General features: G+C 47.6%; 1 long non-coding RNA gene across 1 annotated transcript; it reads left to right on the top strand.

The window, feature by feature from the left end:
- Positions 1 to 754: 754 nt before the first annotated feature.
- On the top strand, positions 755 to 4247 carry LOC132597204 (uncharacterized). Its single transcript, XR_009563620.1, has 3 exons — positions 755 to 965; positions 3528 to 3837; positions 3931 to 4247. It is a non-coding gene; the product is annotated as an uncharacterized lncRNA (long non-coding RNA).
- The last annotated feature ends 16619 nt before the right edge of the window (positions 4248 to 20866 follow it).

Below are 20866 nucleotides of genomic sequence, written 5' to 3'. Positions count from 1 at the left end.
AAAAACAAATATGTATGTTATTTTTGTATACTATGTATGTATATAGTAAAGTCTTATGTATTTTAACACATATATATGGAATCTAAAAAAAAAAGTGGTACTGATGAACCTAGTGGCAGGGCAGGAATAAAGACATAGACATAGAGAGAGAATGGAGTTGAGGGCACGGTGGGGAGGAGGAAGCTTGTTGAAGTGAGAGTAACATCGACATATATACACCACCAAATGCAAACTAGATAGCCAGTGGGAAGCAGCTGCATAGCACAGGGAGATCAGCTTGGTGTTTTGTGACGACCTAGAGGGGTGGGAGGGAGGCGCAAGAGGGAGGGGATATGGGGATATATGTATGCATATGGCTGATTCACTTTGTTGTACAACAGAAACTAACACAGCATTGTGAAGCAATTATACTCCAGTAAAGATGTATCCAAAAAAAATATTCAGGGCCAGCAGTGTTTGGTGTGTCAGAACTTGGGGACTTGAGAAAGCAAATGCATTGCATGTACTGTAGGCTGCATAATGTCCTGTAGCATCTGTGACAGCATCCTGTAATCAAACGTACTCATATTTCTGTAGTGAGATGTATAGAGTGCATAAATAAAGTAGCCTCATGTAACTCAAGACAGGTTTCTCTAGCAAATGAGTTTATTTCAGATCAGGTTTTGCTGCCAAATGAGTTATACATTTTGGCATTTGGAACTTTTAAGGTTTTGAAATGATATTCTCCCTGTTTCTTCAGATGAAGACACTGAGGCACAGGGAGGTGAAACAGTGTCCCACATTCGTTAACTCACGGGAGGTGAGGCTGGGCCACCAACCCGGGCAACCTGGCTCCAGACTCCAAGCTCTTCAAAGCCACGTGGCTGTGCCCCTCGGTGCTGCCCACTTCTCGAGCGGGGCCTGACCCATCCGTAGAATACGGATCATGCCAACCTTGCAGCCTTGCTCTGAGGACCAGATACAATGTAAGTAGAGTTCTGTTATGGGTTGAATTGTGTCCCTCCCCCCGCCAAATTCATTTGTTGAAACTTTAACCCCAGTACCTCTGAATATAACCTTATATGGAAATAGGGTCATTGCAGATACAGTTAGTTAAATGAAGATGAGGTCATTAGGGTGGGCCCTAATTCAATCTGACCTGTGTCCTTATTTAAAAAAAGAAATTTGGACACAGACAGGCATGTGCTCAGGGAGAACGCCAGGTGAATATGAAAGCAGAGGTCAGGGTGATGCTTCCACAAGCCAAGGAATGCCCGAGATTGCCGGCAAAGCACTGGAAGCTAGGAGAGAGAGGCATGAAACGGCTTCTCTCAGTCAGCGCTCAGAAGGAACCAATTCTGCCAACACCTTGATCTCAAACTTGTAGCCCCCAGAACCGTGAGACAAATTGCTGTTGTTCAAGCCTCACCCCCGCCCCCAGTTTGTGGTACCTTGTTACAGCCACCCTAGCAAGCTCGTACAGGTTCTTTACACAAGCACTGGGTTCCGAGTGGGAGGCCAATAAATGGTAGGTAACCAGGCTTACTATATTTTTAATATTTATTTATTTATTTTATTTTGGCTGCATTGGGTCTTAGTTGTGGCACGCGGGCTCTTTTGTTGAGGTACGCAGGCTTCTCTCTAGTTGTGGAGGTTTTCTCTCTCTTGTCGTGCGGGTTTTCTCTCTCTAGTTGTGGCACGCGGGCTCCAGGGCACATGGGCTCTCTACTTGTGGCATGCGGCCTTAGTTGCCCCGTGGCATGTGGGATCTTAGTTCCCTGACCAGGGACTGAACTGGCATCCCCTGCATTGCAAGACAGATTCTTAACCACTGGACCACCAGGGAAGTCCCCGCTCTTATTATTTTTATGATGGAGGCTTCAGATTCTTCACAGAAAAATAATCAGTCAGTTAGATGATCTCTAAGGCCTCTTCCACTTTCCAGGTCTAATTTTGCATGATTATCCCACGAGGATAATTCAACTCCGCTTGTCACTTGCACCAATGGTCCAGGTCTTATAGCATTTCTTTGCTGTTTTAAAGATGGGAGAGGTGGTCTTAATAAGCAAAACAAAACAAAACGACGTGTTACGGGTTACATCCCTATACATTACAACTGAAACCCCTGAGCCCTAACTTGCCTTCTGATGTCCCTGCTTGTATCATCAACTCACTCAGCCGTGGGGTTTTTCTGCATCCCTTTCCCTTGTGTCTTTGGGGCTGCCGAGGTTAACCCACAGTGTGTGCTGGGCTACAAATTCTGCAGAGGAAAGCAGAAATCTAAGGTAGAGGTTGTTTCCTGTCAGTTAAGAGTGTATCATTGGAACCTATTTAGACCTGGAAAGTTTGGGTTCTTCAGGTGGAAATGTGTCCTCACACTGCCATGTCACTGAGCAGATAAAAGCTGCTTTAAGAGAGTCTAAAAGCTGTCGAACACTTTTTCTCTTCCTAGGACAAGGCACCGTTGGCCCCAGTGTAGGGAAAGAGGTAAAATGCTAAACAGTTTTCCTTAGGCTGCAGTGACAGGCCCCCCATTGTCAGAGCTGCCACATGGTATGCGGGATCCTTAGTCTCCCCGACCAGGGATCGAACCTGTGCCTTCTGCAGTGAAAGCACGGAGATTTAACCACTGGACCGCCAGGGAAGTCCCCCTCTGCCTTTTAGATTCTACACATCAAGTCAGAAAGTGATTTGCTGTAGGTGGGGTGTGGCCCCCAAGTCCCCATCTGTGGAAATAGGACTTTAATGGCTGTGCATGTTCAGAGAAAGGACTTCAGGTTCCTTTGGCATCCCTTTGCACCTGTTCTCAAGGCTGCCTCTCCCACGCCGTGTCAGCCCCTGAGCCTTGGGCCAGGGGGCTGCTTCCCACTGGTTTCCTGGAAGCACTTCCTGACCAGGCCAGGGGGCCTCTCTCACCTCCCTGCAGCGCAGGTGCCATCCCAGAGCCAGGAGTGGCTTTAACATCTGCTTAAGTCTTTTCATCTTTTTTTTTTTTTTTTTTGGCGGTACGCGGGCCTCTCACTGCTGTGGCCTCTCCCGTTGCGGAGCACAGGCTCCAGACACGCAGGCTCAGCGGCCATGGCTCACGGGCCCAGCCGCTCCGTGGCATGTGGGATCTTCCCAGACAGGGGCACGAACCCGTGTCCCCTGCATCGGCAGGTGGACTCTCAACCACTGCGCCACCAGGGAAGCCACCAAGTATTTTCATCTTTGCTGCCTGTTACTGGTTACCCTCCCAGGAAGTTTAGGAGAAGCGTACCTTTTCTTATCATAGCTGCAGCCTGCTGGAGTTCTGTTGGGATATGAAAATGCTTGCAGAGTGGGAGGTTTTACTCTGAGGATCTCATGGTTGGTGATTCCGTCCAACACCAAAATGGGAGATTTAATTAAGCAAGAGTAAGTGCCTAATAGATGGAACTTCTCCGAAGTGGAGACCACACCTTGTTCATTTTTGAATCCTTGCTGCCTAGCCCAGAGCTTGGCACATAGGAGATGCACAGTAAAATTGTTCGTTGGGTGAATGCACCTTTATTTTCTTTCTTCTTCAGAAAGATGTCTGATGTGTGTTAAGTCCGAGAATCATGACCACAAACAAGGCTGGAGAATGCTTCTGCTTTGTAATAGCTCTCATGGGTCATGTCTAAGGAAAAGGTCCTGAGGCCAGAAGGCAGAGGTCCAAGTCTGGCTCAGCCATTATCCAAGAAACCCTGGGACCTTCGGCCTCCCTGGAACTCAGCGTCCTCCGCTGCAGCATGGAGGTCATCCTGTCTCCTCTGCCTGCCTCTCTGCATGGTTATGAGAACGTGACACGAGAATGGATGAAACAATTTTCTGAGAATTTCAAAGACCGTGCCGGAGGTATTACTTTTATATATATATTTTTGTTACAGATACTTGTAGACTTGAGCTGCTCGTGATTATCTTTTTTCTCAATCTCTTTTCTTCCACAAGTTCATGCTTAGGAACCAAAGCCAGGTTTACCTCCTTCCCCAGCTAAAGAAATATCCATCCTGGTAGGCCAGGCACTGCCAAGTGCTGGCCTCCTTGGAGTTCAGTCGCCTGTCTGGTCAGCAAACATTCCTGCATCACAGGTGGCAAGGGACAAGTTAAGTCGCAGAAGACTGGCCGACAGATAGTTGTCAAAGCCACCGAGAGCAGAAGCAGCACGGTCTTCTCCCCAGAGGACTGTGCTCCTCTACGCCTCCTTGAGCTGCGTCCAGAGAGCACTTGGCGCCCTTTCTGTCTAGAACAGGCCCAGGGGGGAGGTAAGTCGTGCAGCCAGCCAGGGACCAGGAGAGCCTGGGCAGGACCCTCGCCTCCTGACTTCCGAGAGCTGCCTCCGCCCCCTGCGCCTCTCCAGGGACTGATGGATGAGGCCGTGATGGGCGTGCTTGGCCTCCTGCTGTCTCTTGTTGCTCAAGTAACTGAGTGAGATGAAACAGAAACAAGCCACGTGACCTTGCTGCCTCCACCCATGCGTCCAGACAGCCCCTGTCTCAGCCAGAGTCACAGTCAGGCCAGTCGATCCGGGCTGGGCGTGGTTTTGGGGTCAGGGACCCCCTCCCCGAGGAGAAACGCCTGAGCTGGGTGGCCGCCGGTATTCTCTGAACACTGTTCTTGAGCAGACAAGATGTTGAAGCGGGGGTGGGCTGGGGGGCAGAGGTTGAGGGATCAGAATGATTTGAGTGTGCGGCTGCCAGCATGTCACATAGCTGGAATGGTGCGAGGCCTAGGATCTAGCTGCCTGTCCTTGGTTTACTCAGGGAATCTATAGAACGAGAGGGCAGAGGGCATGGCCTCTAACCCTCACCTTTGAAATCTGTGTCTCTAGCTTTCCCGCTTGCCCCCGGGATGGGCCCTCCCAAGCTTTCAGATAAGGGCGTTTCATTTTTTTTAAATAAATAAATTTATTTAAATAAATTTTAAATAAACTGTGTTGGGTCAGTGAGCAGGCTTTTCATCGCACTGGCTTCTCTTGTTGCGGAGCGCGAGCTGTAGGCGCGCGGACTTCAGTAGTTGTGGCTCGCGGGCTCCAGAGCGCAGGCTCAGAAGTTGTGGTGCATGGGCTTAGTTGCTCCACCACATGTGGGATCTTCCCGGACCAGGGCTCGAACCCGTGTCCCCTGCATTGGCAGGTGGATTCTTAACCACTGCGCCACCAGGGAAGTCCCAAGGGCCTTTCTTAAGAGCCACATGATACCATGGGGATGAGGGCAAGGTCAGCTGGGAAAGAGGTACCTCCTTGCAGGCCACAGAGAGGGGAGCTAGTCAGAGGAGAGGAGAGGAGAGGTGCTGGGCAAGGCACCACATAGACAACCACTGCAAGGTCTCCCTCCAGCCTCAAGGCCCAGCTCAACGATGACCTTCTTCTAAAGCCCTTTCAAATCCACCTGGGCTGGAAATACCACTTTCCTCCTCTCTACTTACCCAGTGTTTTCATTTGCATCTCCCTGTACACTTAGCACCTGTTTACCATGTCCTCACGTTTTGAGTAACTTTTGTTACACAAATATTAATATGTGCTTATTGAAGGAAAAATTAGAAACACAGACACTCACAAAGAAGAGATTAAAAACCGCTCAAATGTGCTACCTGGAGGTAACCACTGTTGGCATTTGGGGGTGTTGGCCCTGTTTAGGTTCATGTCTCTTTTCTCTGCCTGCATTCAGCTCTTCTAAAGCCAAGTCCAAATCTCCCCTCCTCTCTGTGTACCCTCACAGCCACCACAATGCTTCCATTCAACAGGGTCTCAGTTCGTGTGTTTTAAATAAATGGATGGATAAACAAAGGAAAGCACAGATGGATGAGTGGACAGAAGGTGGGGGAAAAAATGTTCTGCTACCCAAAAGTAGCCCCAGCGGAGGAACCAAGAAGAGAAGAGGAGGTGTCAGCCCTCAGAGTCACCTATAGCCGCCTTCCTCTCCCCTCCCCAGCCTCTCTGCTCCCATCAGAGCAGAATCAATGCCAGGAAGTGAGTGTGCACAGAGAGTGGGCCAGATCTGGACAATAATTATTAGTGCAAAGATAAAGATGAAGCCCGATCCCTGCCATCTGACCTGGAAACGTCAACCATGGCTTAAGGGAAAAGAGGATTCATGGGAACAGCCAAGTCAAGGTCTCCACGTGTGTGCAATATTTTAGGCTCAGCAAGCAATCTGGCCGATTCAAAGCTGCTGGTAAATGGGTTCCAAGAAATCTGATTTCATCAGCGCCGTGGACACGGGAGTACGTCCCCATGACTTGCCCCTCACTGGGTTGAAGATTATCAATGATTTATCTGGAGCAGAAACAGCAGGATTCCACATTACATCTTGGAAGGCAGCCGGAGCAAAGGCAGAGAATTAACAAACCTTTATTATTAATTCCAATACCACAACGCCCCATGGGTTCTGCAGCAAATCACGGGCTCTCTTAACAGGAGTTTCTCTGTGTTTAAGTGGAGCTGATTTTTTGTTTGTTTGTTTGTTTTTGGGGGGGTTGTTTTTTTAATGGGGCTTGTCCTCATTCTTAACTATAAAGACAACCTCAAAGTCACAAATGTTCATTAATCATGCACAAGTCCAGAGCGTGCTCTGTGCTACAGGAAAAGCAAACTAAGTCAGACAGTCCCTGTATTGCATTCACACAAACATCAAACCTTAATTGAGGCTGTTCTATGTGCCAAACACTGTGCAAGGCGTTGGGTTTTACAGCACATTACAGTTATGATCCTGTTTTAAAAGCGGAGAGGGACTTCCCTGGTGGTCCAGTGGTTAAGAATCTGCCTTCTGGGACTTCCCTGGTGGCGTAGTGGTTAAGAATCCACCTGCCAATGCAGGGGACACCACGGGTTTGATCCCTGGTCCAGGAATATCCCACATGCTGCAGAGCAACTAAGCCCGTGCGCCACAACTACTGAGCCTGCGCTCTAGAGCCCGCGAGCCACAACTACTGAGCCCATGTGCCACAACTACTGAAGCCCGTGTGCCTAGAGCCTGTGCTCCACAACAAGGAGTAGCCCCCACTCGCCGCAACTAGAGAAAGCCTGCGTACAGCACCGAAGACCCAATGCAGCCAAAAAAAAAAAAGAATCCACCTTCCCACGTGCTGTGGGGCAGCTAAGCCCGCACATCACAACTACTGAGCCCGTGCGCTCTAGAGCCTGCACGCCACAACAAAGATCCCACATGCCACAACGAAGATCCCAAGTGCCACAACTAAGACCCGACACAGCCGAATAAGTAAATTTTTAAAATAAATAAAATAAATAAATAAAAAATTAACAAAAAATAAAAGTGGAGAGATGAGCCTCGGGGAGGTTACACAACTTCCCCAAATTGCCCACAGGCACAGAGTTTGTAAGAGACTTGGGATTAGAATAAAGGGAAAGAATCTGACAGTTTTTTATTTTTATGATCATTTTAGCTCCATTTCAGTAACCTTAGAAATACTCAGCCAACATTCGTGTGAGCTTCCCTCTCACTAGCCCAGAACAAGCCCCAGTTCATGCCAGGGGAGTGGGAAAGAGGTCTACTACCCTCATTTACTCTCCTACTGCTATGTGCAAAGCCAAATGTCAACTGGGCCCTGCTCTCTGCTTATTCACAGTGATCTGCTGATGCCTGCCCTCCACGTGGTGCCCAGAGATGGCCATGGTGCAAGGGCTGATCATGGGCCCCAAACCAACAGCGACGAGCAGGAGAGGAAGGTAGTTTTGCTCCCAGCTTGAGTGTTTTTTCTCCTCAACCTCAGAGCAGCATTCAGGTGCTGAGGGAAAGGAGCCTGAATTTTGGAGCCCTGCAGACTGGGATTCAAACCCCAGCCCAACCTTCTGCAAGTTGTGTGAGCTTGGGCAAGCCTTTCAGCCTCTCTGTGGCTTCACTTTCTCCCCCACTAAATGGAGGCCATACCTACCCTGCAGAGGGTTTCAATGCGGTAACGTCAGCCCGCTGTTGCTCAATCAATAGTAGCCATTTAGTATTGTCCAAACTAAATTCCACCCAAGAAGCAGAGTCATGATTTTTTTTTTGGGGGGGGGGTGTACGTGGGTCTCTCACTGCTGTGGCCTCCCCCACCGCGGAGCACAGGCTCCGGACACGCAGGCCCAGCAGCCACAGCCCACGGGCCCAGCCGCTCCGCGGCACGTGGGACCCTCCTGGACTGGGGCAGGAACCCGTGTCCCCTGCATCGGCAGGCGGACTCTCAACCACTGCGCCACCAGGGAAGCCCCAGAGTCACGATTTTTTAAGCCGTGAACTAACAAGTATTTATTAAAGATCCATGTTTTAAGCAGGAAGTTAAAGAGAAACCTTGCCCACCCTCTCCAGGCATGAGGGACCCAGGCAGGGAGTAAATAAAACCCGTGGCCATGTGCAACTCTCCTGCAGCTCAAGCATCCGAGATACAGGAAGTGAGATAAAATTCTCCGGAGTGTCTCCAGCTTTGGAGATAAAGACCATGAGTGTGGGCCGATGGAGGCCCCTAGGAGACCCCTAAGGCTGCACCCCAGGTCCCCCTCCCCGGCTTTCTTTCCACTCCCTGTTCCCTTCTCCCTGTTCCCCGGAGTTTGCTTTCTCGCTCGAGCAGGTATTTTCCTTCCCGAGAGCCACCGAGGGCCCCGGGTACCCTCAGGTTATCTGCCCCGGGCCAGCCGGCTCCTCGCCGGGCTCTGACCTCACCTCGGCGTCAGTCTTATCAGGTGTGGACAGAACCGTCTCCCCACTCTGGGAGCTCCAAGCCCAGGATTCTCCCCACACCCAGGCAGAGGAGGGCCAGCCACCTCTGGCCCTGAACATGGTGGCCACCTGCCAAACCGGGAGCGACCACAGGGGTCTGCGAGCAAGGCCGTGAGGCCCAGAGTCGGGAGGAAGGGGGAGGTTTACGTAAGTGTTGACAAGGAACAGAGCAGATGCTGAGCTCCACCAAGCAGGAGAGAGGGAGGGGGGCGCGGCGACTCCCGCCTCGGCTCCCCCGGGGGCAACACGCAGAGGGCAGCGGGTCAGGGTGGGAATTCAGGCTCCTCTGGGAACTTGTTTCCTCCCAGGCAGCAGGGAGATCCAGCTGAGCCCAGTCTTCTGAGAAGTGGGTCTTGGAGGACTGGGACAGGAAGTGAGGAGCCCACTGGGGAGCAGGGAGGTGCGGGGGGGCCTCTGCTCACAGGTCCATGTCATGGACGCCACTGCTCTGTGTCAGCCCCTACGCCATACAGCAAGGACACTTCATATCCAGGCCGCTCTGGTTTGTTTAGGTTTGTGGCTCAAATACTCCCTGGGGTTCATGGCCCGGGGCTGCCGTCGGGGCAGGGTGTTTGATTAGAATTCATTCTATACAGGCTCCTGTGTCCTGCTGCCCCAGACACTGGTTTGTTTGTACCAGGACTCTTGCCTTTGTTGGCCTTGTTAGGGTCTGTCAGTAAATGATAACTCATTTGAACTGTCCCCAGAATCACAGCTGTGTACTCGCCCGGAAGCTTCTCATGTCAGTGTTTTCACATTCTAGTGCTTGGAAGAGAGGCGGGGGCAGAGCGCCCCTCACCGTGGTGTCCTGGGGGGTTGAAGGCCAGGTGAGCTGCACAGACTCAAGAGGGCTCATTCCTGGCAGGTTTGCCCTTGTCAGCAGAAGAGACAGGTAGGGACACTGTGGGGATATGCAGCTGCACAGCTGTGGCCCACAGAAAAGAGGCAGCCCGAGGAACAGAAAGCTTGTCCTTCCCTACAGCTTGCGTTCCGTGTGGTGCCCCACTGTGCTTGTACCCTGGGAACAAAGCTAGGAATTTGTCCTCCAGAAATACCCCCATGTGTACCGACGATGGAGTTCATAGCAGGAGACTGGAAACAATCGAAATGCCATCAACAAAGGCCTGATTAAGAAATGTATGGTGTGTGTATACAATGGCACGCTGTAAAGAAAGCTCCTTGTGCACTGGTAGGAAATGATCTCCAAAATACAGTTACGTCCAACAAATATGACTAGGTTAGGAACTGTATGTTATTGTTTGTTTAAAAAAAGAGGGGAGGGGCTTCCCTGGTGGCACAGTGGTTGAGAGTCCGCCTGCCGATGCAGGGGACACGGGTTCGTGCCCCGGTCCGGGAAGATCCCACATGCCGTGGAGCGGCTGGGCCCGTGAGCCATGGCCGCTGAGCCTGCACGTCCGGAGCCTGTGCTCCACAACGGGAGAGGCCACAACAGTGAGAGGCCCGCGTACCGCAAAAAAAAAAGAAAAAAAGAGGGGAGTGGGGAAGGGAGAACATGTATTTATATGCTTGTTTATGCACGGACTGTCTTGGAAGGCTGCACGAGCTGCTAGTATTATATCCCCTGGGAAGGAATGTTCCCCGGGCGGGTGGGAGAGCTGGAAGGTAGCCGTTGACTTGTGCTGTACAGCAACCCAGGCCAAACTTAGTAGCTGAAAACCGTCACCATTTTACCCAGTTCACATATATGTGGGTTGGCTCTAGTGGGGCTTCTGCACATGACAACAGAGTCCCTAGAAGCAGGAGAGGGAGCCTAGTGCACAAACACTTTCAAGCCTTTACCTGCGTGACGTTGGCTAAAGTCCCCTTGGCCAAAGCAATTCACACAACCAAGCCCAAATTCAAGGTAGAGAAATGGACTCCGTGTTTTTGTTTTTTTGTTTCTGGGGGTTTTTTTGGCCACGCTTCTTGGGATCTCCCTGACCAGGGATTGAACCCAGGCTCTTGGCAGTGAAAGCACAGAATCCTAACCACTGGACCGCCAGGGAATTCCCCACTCCGTGTGTTACTGGGAGGAGCTACAAAATGCAGTGGACATCAATCCACCACACAGTGAGGCAGAGGCAAGGACGGAGGGAGCGCCTTTCTCTTTGTAGCTTTTCGTACTTTTTAAATTTGAGTCGTGCCAATACACCCTCCTCAAAAAGAAGTAAAAAAATTTGAAATTTAAATAGATTCCCTGAGACTGGCTTTGAAATAATGCAGTTGTTGAAGGAAACATGGGAGGGAGAGAAGAGGTGGAGATACAAGTGAGACAGGACCAGCTGTGAGTCGATAGCTGCGGAAGCTCGATGATGAATGAATGAGACTCGTAGTGCTCTGCTACGCTGTGAATGTGGAAACTTCCTGCAACAGAACATTTTTTAAATAAAAGTAAAGCAGGACTAATACCCAAAACTCAAGCTGATTAAAGCTCACTTCCATGGTGAGAGCATTGGCTGCGTCATCCTCTCTCGCCTTCCCAACCGCCCCGGAGGCGGGGACTGTTTGCGCCCTGACTGCGGCGTTCCTGAGGGTGCTGACTGCAGAGGTCAACTGCAGAGTGGGCCCACAGGGCAGCCCCGAGCAGAGACACTGGGTCTTGAGGAATTGTCTGAGAGCAGGGAAGAAAGGAGCCTCAGGGAGCTGCCTCCACAGCGTGGGCAGGACTAGAGGCTGAAAAATCCAAGAGATGGGGTGGTATTGGTGGTGGCAGGGGAGGGGCTCTTTCTGAACCACGTACGGAGCTTCTGAGGGTGGGGAGCGAGAAGGGAGCCTTTCCGGGGATTCCAGACAAAACGTATAGAGCGTGTGGGCACATCCGAAGGAAAATAGCTCAGTGAGAAAGGTACGTTTTCCTGCCTCTTCTTCGTCACTCAGGATGGCCACATGTGTGCGCTGGCGGTGTGCCCAGGGTGAACCTTGAGCCGCCCACGTGGCCTGGGCCCGGCTCTGAGGGCCCCCAGCTTGGAGCAGCTCTGAGAATGCTAAGCGCCCCAGGCTTCCTTTCTGTGGGCAGACAGGGAGGTCTTTCACCATCTCTACACAGTCCTGTGGAGGCCCTAGCTAACCCTGAGAACTTTCTCCTCTGTTCCAAATGTCTACTAAGAGGCAGTTACCAGAGGTTCTACCCTTTGAGGCCACGCTCACTTGCTTTCGTGCACATGCCTGTGAATGCCTGTGTGTGCATCTCCTGTGGCCACTACAGGACAGGGACGTGAGGGACATGACCGTGGCACTTTCTAGGCATCCAACTGTGTCCCCTACCCCACCTCCAGGCCAGGTTAGTTGACCCTCCCGCTCATCGTGCCCTACACCTATCTCTATTGCTGGATTCCCACATAGCTTAAACTTGTTCCTCACTAGTTAGAGACCTAGTAGTAAAGAATTGCTGTTCCATTTTGAACTACGGTAATGGTGTTGTGGTTATGTTTTGTTTTGTCTTTTTACTGAAGTACGATGTATACACTGAAACAAACCATATGTGTTCAGCTGATGAATTTTTTTAAAGGGGAAACACCCAAATTGCCAGCCTGCGGATCAAGAAACAGACCACTGCAAGCATTATAGGATGTTCTTTAAAGAAGAAACATTGTTTTTTTTAGTAATACATTCTTAAACATCTACAGATGAAATAATATGATGTCTTTGGTTTGCTTCAAAATAATCTGCAGTTGAGGAAAGGTACAGATTAAACAAGGTTGATAATTATTGAAGCTGAGTAATGTTTACATACAGGTTTTCTGTCTCTCTCTCTCTCTCTCATACACACACACACACACACACACACACACACACACACACACACTTAAAATTTCCATGATAAAATGTTTAAAACAATCACTGTGGAGCCCTGGCTTCGCCTCAACCCAGTGACTGTGAGAAGGCATGAGGTAATAGCTGAGCAGGTGGGGTGAGGAATGTCTCTTTGGTATATTAGTTGCTCATCAAGAATCTAAGCGTCTAATGGGTTTAATATGCAAATTATTATTTTTTAAATGGGTTTTCAGGTGCCTGTCTCCTCTGTGTAACTGAGAGCTCCCTCCACGTGCTGGGCTTTATTCGTGTCTGTATCCCTGACCCTTAGCACAGTGCCTGGCACATAATAGGTGCTCATAAGCATTTGCTGAGCAAGTGAAAGCTTGAATTCATATCTTCCACAAGGCCTGACGCAGCCCCAAGATGGCACAGGTGCACAAAGTGCTTCATAACTTGAACTGAAATCAATACTACCAACCTCTCTTTCTTCTTTGCAGCTGCTTTCAAACAATAAATTATTCAAATCCTAAACTGTCAGAATTGAGAGGGACTCAAGAGACCACTGTCTACAAACTTCTCATATGATAGATGAGGAAACCAAAGTGCAAAGAAGAAAGTGACCTTTTCAAGGTCACACAGCTGGTAGGGACAGAGCCTGAATCGGAACTCAGGCTCCTAGAGCCCAGGCTGGCCTCTTTTTGTTCTACCATCCAGCTCCACAGCTGTGAATTTGACACGTACCCACAATTCTATTTTCACAGGTAAAGAAAGAGAACTTCAAAGAAGTAACTAGAATTTTCTCACGGTCTTGGGTTATTGTGACTCCATAGCTTTCTCCAGAACGGTGTTCTCCACATTGTATTTTGTCTCTTACTTCAAGAAAACTTAAAATTCGAAAACCTTAATTTTCAAAACAAACAGAGGGGTGATTATTCTCATTAGAAACGGCTTTGGCGCACATTTCTTTTAAAGAGGTGAACTCTCTCAAGTGTCTCTGAAACATGAGTCAGTTTCTAACAATTCCATCTGCATCCAGCTTGTTAGGAATGAAGCAACTGAATAAAATCAGGCACAGCCCGAGCCACAGCCTCACAGCCCTGTCATGTCAAGTGTCACGAGGGCACTTTCAACATACCCAAGCCAAAAAATAAACAAATCAATCAGAGATAACACACCAAGAGTGGAAATAAATGGAAAACACACACACACACACACACACACACACACACACACACACACACACACACGAGGAAAAAAAATCAAGCACTTCATAACATATCTTTTTAAAAACACATGTTGATTTAAAGAAGTTTTTAAATTAAAATATTAGGATAATTTTGCCTTATAGTTTAATTTTGTTGGCACTAAAAGCAGCATAACTAAAAAAAAAAAAAAAAACAGCATAACTCTAGTGATCTTTTGTGTCACTCATGTATTCATGTTCTGGGCTTTTCCATGCAAAAGTATTTTGCAGCTTTGCCCAGTACTTCTTTCAAGAATCTTGTGACACTTCCATCCCCTGACCCAACAGGGGCGGCCAGATGTCTTTGCTGTTAAGAGGATTACTGAGATGTTCTCCTTTATATAATCCAGAAGACTGGGAATAACAGGAAAGAGCAAATAAGAGATGTCAAGGAGAGAGGTTACAAGCAAGGGCTGCTCTTCAAAGATGCTCTCTAAGCAAGGAGAGGTCAAAAAATGTTTTAACGGACACTGATAAAGCAGGGGCTCGGGAAGCTGGGTACCCGGCGCCAGTTTCCTAGGCAAGCAGAGGGGTTAGCTTACATCCTCCATTAAGGGTTAAGCTTTAAGCCCAAGAGCTTTGGGTGAGTCAGGGCCAGAGCCTGGTGAAGAAAGGAGACACCTTATCTCTAATCAGCCTGGCCTCAAAATAGCTCTCTCTTCCCTCGGGCAGAGACCCGTCATCCCTGCACAGCACAGCACAGCACAGCAGTGTGGAGGTGCCCCAGCCCACTGAGTCAGAAAGTCAATGAGTGTGCTTTATTCATCTCTTGCACAAGTTAGAGCTCTCTGGGTGAAGCATTGCAAAATTTAGCAGCCTTCAAGATGGCTTGACTAGAATCAGGATGTTCCAGTCAGGAAGGACCTTACAATTTACCTGGATCAACCGGTCATTTTACAGATGGATAAACTGAGACCCAGCGAGAAGAAATGATTTGCACAAGAAAACACAGGGAGTCCATGGCTGGGCCAAAGGCGAAAACCTGGAACTAGAGCAGACATTCTCTTTCCCTGGCAGTGCTGCTGTACTTGTCTGAAAAAATGAATGAAACACTCATGCCCCCCGGTCAATTTTCCTTCCATTGTTAAGGAAATCATTTCCAGTGCTCCGAGAGCTTCCAAGTCAACACTCTCACAGGCAGCTGTTGTTAAACTCTTCCATCGTGAGTTTCTCAAACTTCATCTTCTATCTTCATTATCCAGGCAGCTTTACTTTTGAGGTTCTGTATATGGGATGCCACGGTGGTTTTTCCCCCACCCAGGCTGCTGGAAGAGAATGTTACAAATGGGTAATTGAAGGACTCGGGGAGTTGCTTAGAATGGGGTCAGACAAAAATGCCCACCCGCCTCATCAGCGGCTCACCCCTGCCGAGGGTTATGACTCACAGCTAGGGACGTGCCCTCCCAGGGGCCATCTGTGAGATGGCACAGCTGAAACATTCCTGCTGCCACGCTTCCTACACGGCCATTTGCATACTGTGCCCTTTTGTGCAGCCGCTACACAGTATGGGCTCTGTCGAGAGCTGTAGGAGGCACACAAGTTCTAAGCAGGGAAGGGGCCAAGCCTGGGGCTTGCAGATGCTGCTGGAAACTGCGCAAAGTAATGGGATGTAGAATGGGGACGAAGGGCTGGAGTGTGCAGTTAGGAAACGCCTGGCTCCATCGAGCTTTACGCAGTTTTGTTTCAGGTTGTCACCATCCAGGACTTTGTGTCTGAGACCAAAGAGAAATAAAGCGCTGAGGCAGAAATTGAATTTCTCCATGGTTGTCATCTCTTACATGTTCCCAGTTATTTCTTGCATGAGTCACTTGGCTGGACTTATCACAGCTCTTAGGTGGAAAGTGGACCCTAGTTGTTCCTCATATGTGGCATTTATTTTCTTCTAGATAGGCTCCAAGCTACTTCCCATAAGGCCCAAGGCTTTGGAATTCCCCTAGGGCCTCCCACTATAGCGCTGGGCACACAGCAGGTGCTTAATAAATATTTAATAACTATGTCCTATGGGTCAGCATCACAGTTCTACACTCACTTTGTCCTAAAGCCAGATCATGCCATGAAGGCCTTCATTTTACTCATGAGAAGGCAAAGGGCAAAGACAAATGATCATCCAGGGTTTACACACATTCAATGGCAGAGCCAGGCCTCAATCCCAGGTCTTTTGAAACTAAATCCAGTCCATCTATCTGTCTATCATTTATCATAGTATGGAGACAAAAAATATTATGCTAAAGAACTTTAAGCTAAAGTTAGTGAAAAGGGAAATAGTATTAGCTCATTGCTTGAGGGGTCTTAAAATTGTCATGTCAAATTTTTAAAAAGGATATTTTAACTAATATATCCTTAGCTTATTACATGAGTTACATGAACATTCTCAAACATTCATGTAATTATAAAAGTATTTCTTTCCTAGCAGGAGTTCAATCATAATCAATTGTTTTATCAGAATAAAAATGTTTCCTTTTTAGCTGAAGATCTAAAAGTTGGATGCAAATTAATGCCTAGTGAGATTAATCTCTCTCTATGAGGTAAGGTCTTATTGTTCTAATATCAACCCAACATGGATTTTGAACTTCTCAGTAACATTCATATTCATGTTCAAAGACTATCCTATCAAAGGAATATCAACAAGTATTCAGTGGGTGCCTACTGGTTGCACTGCATGGTTCTGACTGGCCTTTAAGTTTGGCCATTAACTAACTAGCTTTGAGACCTTAGGTACATTCTAAAGGACCCAACATTTTTGAATGTCAACTGTGTGCCAGGAACCTTGAAACACACTTTACATATGTTATTTCATTTAATCTTCATGACAATCTTATGATTTACAAATGAGGACTCTGAGGAGAAGAAAGGTCATTAACCTAATGAAAATCACACTGCTAATAAATGGCAAAGCTGGGATTTGACCCAGATATGAGTGACTCTAAAGCCCATATTTTTCCTGCTATACCAGAGCTTCTCAATCCTAGGTCATATTAGTATCACCTAAGGAACTGTTAAATAATACAGATGGCTTGGGTCCCACCACAGACCAATGGCATCAGAATATCTGGGGGTAGAACCTGGATTTCTAAAAATCCCTAGATGATTATAATATGCAACTAGGGTTAAGAACCACTGTATGAGGTACACTGAGCTTCAGTTTCTTCAAGAGGAAGTTTAGATGGACAGCTCTAAGCTCATATCTACTTCTGTAGTCTAATTCTGTAGTCACCACGTCTACTTCTGTAGTCACCAAAACTGTGGTGATAGTTGTGGGGGACGCATTGCTCCTTGAGAAGTCCCAATGTACTGGGAGTAAGCAGCTGTTACCCACCCTGCCAGGTACTCCCCCAACTTTATACTTCAGTGTAGGCTCTGAGTAAAGCTAGTTAAACATCCAGGGATAAGACTTTAAAGTATACAATTATTTCATGTATTTTTGAAATTTCATTTATTTATTTATTTATTTATTTATATTATTCAGAACAAGGCCCTAACTCTAAATAGATTCCCCATGCCATCTTTCCCTTTCTGTCTCCTTTTCAGGTATTTTCATAGTTATTCGTTGAAATCCCTATTGCTCCAAACTATCTTAATGCTACTTCTGTACATCATTATATCAAAAAGTCTTTTGAAACTGTTCACAAACTTTGACCCAGAGTTCCTCTTCTGGAAATCTATTCTAAGGAGGTAAACAGCAGAAAAAGCTTTAGGAAGATGTTCATTTCAGTATTATTTATTATAGTAGAACATTGGAAACCACTCATACGTCTAATAGCAGGGGAATGAGTTAGTAAAATATGGTATAGCCTACTAAATGGTGAAATGGCCATCCCAAATGATCTTTACATACAGACTTTTAAATGATGTGGAAAAATACTAACACTTATGATACTGAATAAAAAATGTAGGGCCTACCAAATTACACAGAGTTAATCTATGAGTGAAAAATGACATGGAGTTGAGTAATCTCAACTATGTATGTTATTGAACCAAACTTGGGTCTGCTTGCCCCCGTGCAGTAAAGCCAATTTACTGACACCAGGTGGTGGTGAAGGAAAGTGCAGCATTTATTGCAGGGTGCTGTACAGAGTCCAGGACAGCTAGTGCTCAAAAAGCCCAAACTCCCTAATGGGTTTCAGCAAAGCATTTTTAAAGGCAAGGTGAGGGAGGGGAGTCCCAGGGTACTTCATCAGCTCGTGCACAATCCTCTGATTGGTTGCCGGTGAGGTAACAGGGCTGAGTCACAGGGGTTAATATAATCAACCCTTAGAGGCCAGTAGCCCTGGGGGCTATGTGCTCATTATCATCAACTAGTTAATTTCTTCCATTTGGTGGGGGTTTGAGTCTCTGTAAAGCAGCTCAGGAAATGTGCATCAGATACTATTATCTAGGTACTTCAGAGAGGAGCCAAAGCAGAGGATACGGGGGAGGGGAAGGCCCCATAGGGTCCTGCTCTATTACATGTACTTATTTTTATACATAGAAAAATGAAGAAAAATACTCAGGCAAAGGTTAAAATACCTGAAATTGTTTTCACCATCAACCCAATTCTAAATGTCTGGAGAAGAGAATATAAGTGGTTCTGGGGACTTCCCTGGGGGGTCCAGTGGTTAAGACTCCGTGCTCCCAATGCACGGGGCACGGGTTCCATCCCTGGTGGGGGAACTAACATCCTGTATGCCCCGTGGTGCAGAAAAAAAAGAAAGAAAGAAAGAAATTTAAAAAGTAGTTCTAAAACAGGCCCCGTCCAGAAAATCTTACATTTGGCCCTTGGCCTATAGGCCTATGTGGACATAGGACTTATAAGCATTAGAGTAGAAACATGAAACCACAGGTCAAATAATTCTTTTAGGTGTGGGAAGCAAAGATCCCTTTAAAATTAGAATCAATATAAGGGAAGAGAAACTGAGAAAACCTACTGGCCCAAATCAACTCTAATCTAGGAAGGCTGTTAAGAAGGAAATGGGATTCACAGGTGAGTTAACTTAGGACAACCAAGGCTCCCATTTTCTAAGTATTTTCACATCCCTCTAATGCGGTTAGGACGCTTAGTGTTGGGCTTGGCCCCATTTCACTGATGAGGAAGCCAGAGCCTCAGGAAGATGCAGGGACTCGTTGGGTGTCACGGCGGCGGCAGCGCGCGGCCCAGACCCAAAGCTCCGTCCTCTGCCGCCACCGCGGGCCGAGACGGGCGTCGGGAGGAAGGCAGAGGCCCCGCCGCGGCTTTGGACCGGGGATCCCGCTGCCGGCTGGGACTTTAGACGTTATCAGCTTGTCAGAAGCAAGGTAGGCCCCGCGGGCGGGAATCCGAAACCGGCTGGGGCGTGTGGTTGACGGACTGGGGCCCGAGGGTCACCCACCGCGGGAGGGACGACCTAGCGTTCAGGCCTCCTGTCGCGTCTCCGCCCTGACGGCCGCAGGCGGGCCTTGACCTTGCCTGGGCTCGTCGTGGGCCCCGCGTGCCTGTGTTCCTGTGCTTCGGTGTCTGGTTTTCCCTCTCTGACAAATTGAACCTTGTACTTTTTGCAAAGGACCTGTGTTTGTTCAGCAATCGACCAGCAGCGGGAAAATTGCAGGCGGCGGCCGGGTTTGTGGAGGGCTTTCCAGATGCCAGGAGGTCCGGGGGGCCCTCCAGGCCTTCAAGTCAGCTGGTGACTTGAGCTGAACCCCAGGTGGCTGCCCTAAACTGAGGGTTCCTAAAGCTTCCTTAGGCCAAGATTTGTAATGAAGGATGTTCTAGGCCACAATGCAGTGACCATCTAGTATATTTTGACCATCTGAAAGCCCTCTTTAGCCTGAAGAAGCAAATATATTTAATGATGATAATGATAGTAATACATTTAGGAAGACTATGGTGATTCTTTTGTCCTTAACTTCTGTCTCCCCCTGCTTCTTTTAAATGCAAAACAGGTCCCCTTTTTGCTGTTGTTAGCTTCAGAAACTAAAGCAAACTATTCCAGCTTTTGTTCAAAATAGGGCTTAATCCACAATGGAGGTTTTGTTTTTCTAGATTTGAAAATCTATTTGGAATTTACACAAATGGCTTTCACCTCAACACCTTTTGTCCAAATAGAAACACAAAACTGTACTCCTCTTTCCTTCCACACACTGCATTTCCCGATATCTTGCGTACACATCAAATTGTTCGTCCTTAAACACTCTTATTAAAGAGCTATTAAATGCTGCTCTCAAATAATGTTTATCTTTGCATTTAAAAAGGGAGTTAGATGTTGCCAGGACAATCGGCAAGGGTAATATGTAAGGTACTCGGCAATTCTCTAAACTTTTCCTTCTCTGGAATCACAAGATTCTCTTCCTGGATTAGATTACTCTGGTACTCAATAGAGATGTGTTCTCAGATCGTTTAACATCATGCCCCTAAGCTTTTATCCGATGTCATTTTAAGAAATGGTCAGGTGAAGAACAACTTTAAATTCTCTGTAAAACTGCCATAGACATTCATTATGTTGCTGAATATAAAAAAAAAAAAAAACCCTTGCAAATAGTTTCCACTTGTACTTCAGTGCTAAGATAAAGTTTGGCTGTGTTTTCTTTTATCAATTAATGAAAGCCTCGGAAGGCATCCTACAGTTCTTTTTGCCTTCAGTGCCAGGAATCTCAGAGCTTCGTTTTCTGCTCCATCTCAAGAATCCCTCCTAACCTAGCTTTTCTGGATTAATTCCCATTCTATGACCCCTTTTCCCCAACCACCACCAGATTTTGCTTTTTCTGACTTATTTATACCGCGTTTGTTCATATTTTTTTTTATGATCCCCTCGAAACTTCCCAGAAGTGAGAGGATATAAAAATTAGTTATCCTAGATTGCCTCAAAATGTTCTTTCAATCTGCCTTCAACACTATCTTCTATCTTTTTTAGTTTTGTTGTCTGTTCAGGTGACATTCACTTTCAAGACTACCAAAGGCCTACCCAGAGTTGTGTACAGTCCCAGCGATCCTTAGCTCTGCTCCTCTCTCTTCATTCAAGAAAGATAGCTAGTCGCATGTATTACTGTTTCGAGTGAGTCACTCCCAAGCCTCAGTACTTTTTTAAAAATTAGTAACAACTGACACACAGCACACCTTGCAGCTCTGGGGGCCTCACCCAGCGCCCGGACCCTGGGTGCAATGCAGCTGGGACACCGCAGCTCATGAGTCATTCCTTATTTTCCCTCAAGTGGTAGCACAGAG

Source organism: Globicephala melas, chromosome 4 (assembly GCF_963455315.2).
Source record: "Globicephala melas chromosome 4, mGloMel1.2, whole genome shotgun sequence".
Classification (NCBI taxonomy): domain Eukaryota; kingdom Metazoa; phylum Chordata; class Mammalia; order Artiodactyla; family Delphinidae; genus Globicephala; species Globicephala melas.
Note: the sequence above shows the minus strand (reverse complement) of the source record. Positions and strands in the feature narration are given on the sequence as shown.